This window comes from Sorghum bicolor, chromosome 3, assembly GCF_000003195.3.
Source record: "Sorghum bicolor cultivar BTx623 chromosome 3, Sorghum_bicolor_NCBIv3, whole genome shotgun sequence".
Lineage (NCBI taxonomy): Eukaryota > Viridiplantae > Streptophyta > Magnoliopsida > Poales > Poaceae > Sorghum > Sorghum bicolor.
Window position 1 is genome coordinate 54,550,923 of NC_012872.2, and position 4,937 is coordinate 54,555,859.

Here is a 4,937-nt window from a genome sequence, read left to right on the forward strand (position 1 = left end):
AAGGAAGAAACCTAGCGAGAAGGAACAAAATATATATGAAGAAGAAGGGAACCATACAGCTAAAAGGCACACCCTTAAATATATCTATAAGTTAATATATAATTTATTATAGCATTTCGAAAGATTTTTGTGTATTTAGTAACGCATAATGACTAGTCTTCAAGCAACCCATAAAAAGCTGTCAAAACAGCTGTCTTCTTCTGCTATACAGTATATGGACAAACATGGCACTGGTACACACATGTCACATGCAAGTGGTGAGATAATCTGTTTCTTGGCAGGCTAATGAAAAGGTAATTTATAATGTCACCAACTTTATTTGTTCTATGTCATTTCTTTACTTATGAATGGTTAATATTACTGATGTTAATTTGAACTGCGAACACCTGAGACCATATGATTATAGCAATGGAAAACAAAGAAAGTTTGTTAACAATTCAATAAAAACTAGTGACCACCGGTTTAAGATAACATTGATTAGTATATGATGACTAGCAACGAATGAACACACAAACGCCAACAACTTCTTTCATTTTTCAAGGATTATGAGAGCATTTACAATTTGTAGGAGGATGAGTGTGTTGCCAAAGTGCCAGATCACTCCCTTCCTTACAACATTATACAAGTCCTTGCACCTAATATATTTTATTTGATTGCATTCTACAATTCACTTAGAAAAAGAACCGATGTCAATAAGCATTTTGTTTTCAATAAGTTTAACTTGCTACAAGTGAGGCGTGGAGTAGTTCAGATGGTTGAAGGGAATGGATGCCGGGGGCCGTACATATTGGCATGATGCTATTGTAACACACCAGTTTCATGTAGTTTGAATTTGTGGATAATCTAGTTTGTAGTATGTAATAACTATCCTTGATTAATCCTCCACCATTTCATGTCACAAACCCCAAAATCACTATATCATCTGCGCTCATGAATACCAAGCTCCCAAGTTAGGTTCATGGAGTTCGGAGGTGACCAGGTGCCACCTGGAAACTGTTTCCTGTTGAGTCAAAGAATGAATGGAGTCTTTGGTGCCGTTTCAAATCACTAGAGTTAACTGTTAGCTTGCCACCTTTGATAGGTATAGTTGGTAAGACACTGGTAGCTGGTCCATTAGCTAGATCCAATAAAAAATTCAAGTAAATTTTGGCAGCTAGCTCACTGTTAGCTGTGTGTGGTCAAACAGGCTCTCATAAATCCAACCCATTTATAAGCTTTCCTTTTATTTTTGTACTACTATAATGCCATGTTTAAATCGGGTAGAGCTAATAGAATGTTGCTAAAAGAACTCCAGCAGATCCAAACGATCCAGCTAACAGTATTCAGATTGAATTAATTATCCACCTAACCATCCAACAAATAAAATGTTATACGATTCTATCTCAGTAGGGACACAAGCATTTCAAGGGTACTTGGCCGACTTCTCAGCCTTTGAACGTTCTACTTGCATTCACACAAGTTCCTCCTATCCAAACAATGACACAAGCTTGCAAGCCCCCACCCAATCATCCAAACTATTATGATTTTCTTGCAAGTGGTGCGATACCCCCTCTTTGTCCCTGAAAGCTTCAACTTCTAGAGTTTTTCTAAGTCAAACTTTTAAAACTTTGATCGAATTTCTAAAAAGAACACTAAGATTTATAGTACCAAATTAATACCATTAGATTTATCATAGACTATATTTTCATAAGATACTCATTTTATGTCTTAGATATTGATGCTCTTTTCTATAAAGTTGGTCAAACTTAAAGTTTGACTGGCACGAAATCTAGGAGTTGGAGCTTTTAGGGACAGAGGGAGTACTTTTTTTATTTCTTGGCGGGCTAAAAGGAAAGGTAATATACTTCACCAACTTTATTTGTTATGCCATTTCTTTACATTATGAATGGTTAATATTACTGATGTTTGAACTGCGAAGACCTGAGACCATATGATTAGTAATGGAAAACAAAGAAAAATTGTTAACAAGTCAATAAAGTCTAATGACCACCGGTTTACAGTAACGTTGATTAATATATAATGACTAGCAACGAATGAACACACATACACTAACAATTTCTTTTATTTTTCTAGGAGGGCATTTGCAATTTGTAGGAGGATGAGTGTGTTGCCAAGTGCCAGATCACTCCCCTACTTACAACATTATTTATATGAGTCATTGCACATAATATATTTTATTTGATTGCTTCTACAATCCACTTAGAAAAAGAACCACCGATGTCATATGTCAATAAGCATTTTGTTTTTATAGCTTCACATGATACAAGTGAGGTGTGGAGTAGTTCAGATGATTGAAGGGAGTGGATGCTGATAGCCACACTACATATGGCGTCAATTAACACCCCAGTTTCATGTAGTTTTAATTTGTAGATAATCTAGTTTGTAGTATGTACATAACTATCCAGAATTCATCCTCCTCCACAATTTCATGTTGCAAACCCCTCATCATCCATGCTAATCTTGGGAACTCCCAAGACCACTAAATTACCTGCACCCATGAATGCTCCTTGCTTGTCCACATGGATGTGTCAATGGGATAATTGTTCTTGTTATCATTTATTCATATGATGAAACTAGCTTAGTATAGTGTGCGCAAATTATGTTTCTAGTGCTACAATACAACAGAGCAATGTACATACACATCCTATAGACCTTCATCAAATACATTTTCAGCCATCAAATATTGAGAGCTAGCTAGATACAATTTGTTGTCTATATATGTCATGCATTGGTTTGCACTTTGACAGTAGGTTTAGAAATAATGCATCTAGCACCGTGTCATAGGCCCATGTAGGGCATCAATCAACCAAAATAAATTCTCTGGACCCTCCCCAGTTTGGTTCATGGAGTTCGGTGTGACTAGGTGAGATTGTCTACCACCGTTTCTTCTCGCTATGTAAACAAAGAGCCGTTTGATTGGTATAGTTGGTAAGACACTAGTTAGCTGGTCTGTTAGCAAGATCCAATCAAATATTCAAGTAACTTTTGGCAACTCACTGTTATTAGTTGTGTGTGATCAAACAAGCTCTCATAAATCCAAACATTTAAGCTTTCCTTTTGAACGTTCTGCTTGCATTTGCACAATTTCCTCCCATCCAAACAATGACACAAGTTCATATAAGGCAAAGCCCACCCAACCTTCGAAACTATTATGATTTCCCATACGAAATCCGAAGAAGAAAACATATTTTGAAATTGTAGAGCACCACAAAATATTTGTACTTGATTTTCTTCATTTATGATTTCGATACGAAGTCCAAATATTTGTTAAAAATTATGTATACTTCTGTGTTTTGGGGGGATGGGGGTCTTTATGCTTCTGTACACATGTAAATACTCCATTTCTTTTAAAAATAAACTTAGAATATCAAGGGTGTTCTCGCAAAAAAAATATTTCTAGAATCTCTCATATTTTTATTGTTTCTAAAAATATTTTCGGTATTAAGGTTACGTATAGAGATCTGTAACTTTTTACTTGACAAATTTTATTTAAAATAGGATTAAGTCCACTTTTAGCCCCTCAACTATTGGCCGAGTTTAATTTTAGCCCTCAACTACAAAACCATATGTTTTTCACCCTCAACTATCAAAACTGGCCACTTTTAGCACCCGGAGAGAGGACATGGTGGTTTTGAGCACTTTGAGTGATTTTTCCTTTTTCTTTTCTATGATTAAACCTGTGAATTTTATAGTGAATTGTTTGAGCATGGTAAATTTATCAAATTTTTTGGGTAGCCTTGTCATGATGTTCTCTATGCAGAAAAAATGTGAAACTATGAAAGTAAGTATTTTTTGGATGCTAAAAAATTAGCTCTTTTAATTAATAAATACATGTTCTATGATTTTTGTAGGATAATATATATATCCTATGATCAGGAAACTTTTTGTGTAACTGTTTTATACTAAGATAGACCTTCAAAAAAAGTTTAAGATTAATTTAATGATGTTTGCTTATGTCCCTAATTTATATGTAATTAATAAAGCATATAAATTAGGGATATAAGCAAACATCATCAAATTAATCTCAAACTTTTTGTGAATGTCTATCTTAGTATAAAAAAGTTATGCAAAAAGTTTCATGATCATAGGATATATATATTATCCTACAAAAATCAGAACATACATTTATTAATTAAAAGAGCTAATTTTTTAGCAAAAAAACATTACTTATTTTTATAGTTTCATATTTTTCCTTAATAGAAAACATCATGACAAGGCTACCCAAAACATTTGATGAAATTACCATGATAAAACAATTCACTATGAAATTCACAGGTTTAACCATAGAAAAGAAAAAGGAAAAACCGCTCAAAGTGGCTCAAAACCGCTTTGTCCTCTCTCCGGTGCTAAAAGTGACCGGTTTTGATAGTTGAGGATGAAAAACAGACGGTTTTGTAGTTGAGAGCTAAAATTAAACTCGGCCAATAGTTGAGGGGCTAAAAGTGAACTTAATCCTTTAAAATATAATCTCTTAAGTGCCAAATACTACAAAGTTTGGAGATATAAAGTAAAAAGAATAGCATCGCACTCTTCTTACCAGACATGGACGGTATAGGTGCTATGCATAGAGGTAGTAGTCCTGGGTTTGAATCATAGAATATGCACATAATTTGTGCAGAAATTTATGTGAGTTATGACTTATCACATCCAACCATTCTTTTATCACACAACCTCCATCCCTTCCAATATCTTAGAAGCAATATGCATGTGAACTTGATATGCTTGAATTCACGAACTAATTGATACAAAGGCCAGTGACCAACACAAGTGCCTTAGTACAGACTACTGAACGGTGGCTCCAACACCAGTCTGCCTATAGAATAGAACTTATTTGTAAGAGAAAAAATAGCACTAACCTTGGTAGATCAATGTGCAGCACCTCTTCTCTTTTTTAGCACCTTCTTCCTAACTTCCCTGGCTCCACCACTTGAGTATAT